We start from the raw sequence: 561 nt of genomic DNA, 5'->3' as shown, positions 1-561 counted from the left end.
AAGGAGCTGACAGGGATTCTCATCGGTGCCTGGCATTTTCCAGCCTCGTGCGCGCTCCGCTCTGACTCCACGCTGCCGCGGTGGCCTTTCCTCGCATAAGCACATGGGACGCAGGTGACTGCCACTGTGGTGACCAGTCCCTGCGGTGGCAGCAGGAAGAACATCAAGCGTGGGCCCAGGATCCCTGATGTCTCTTCTTCTGTCTGTGAGACCCGGGCACAGGCAAGAGCCTCCTGGCCCATGTGACTCTTCAGAAGCCCTGTCCCGAGGGGCAGATGGTTTCCTGCAGCACGAGGTGGAGGAGGTGGTTCTGCTCGGCAGTCAGCAGCGGCCACAGCGCCCCCTGCAGCGACTTAACGGCTTCCGTGTCCTTCTCGTGGGTGGCCATCACCAGGGACTGGAGCAGCAGGAAGAGCTCTTCGGGGAGCTGCCCGCCGCCGTCCTGCCCGTGGCCGTCGAAGGCCTCCCAGGAGTACGTCTCCAGGGTCCGGGCGTGCTCCGGCAGCAGCCGGGCGGGCGGTGGCTGCAGGAGCAGCAGCAGCAGCACGCGGGACACCTCGC

The sequence above is a fragment of the Galeopterus variegatus genome, unplaced genomic scaffold, assembly GCF_000696425.1.
Source record: "Galeopterus variegatus unplaced genomic scaffold, G_variegatus-3.0.2 Scaffold13319, whole genome shotgun sequence".
Lineage (NCBI taxonomy): Eukaryota > Metazoa > Chordata > Mammalia > Dermoptera > Cynocephalidae > Galeopterus > Galeopterus variegatus.
The sequence above is the reverse complement of the archived record's forward strand: the minus strand, read 5'-3'. Positions refer to the sequence as shown.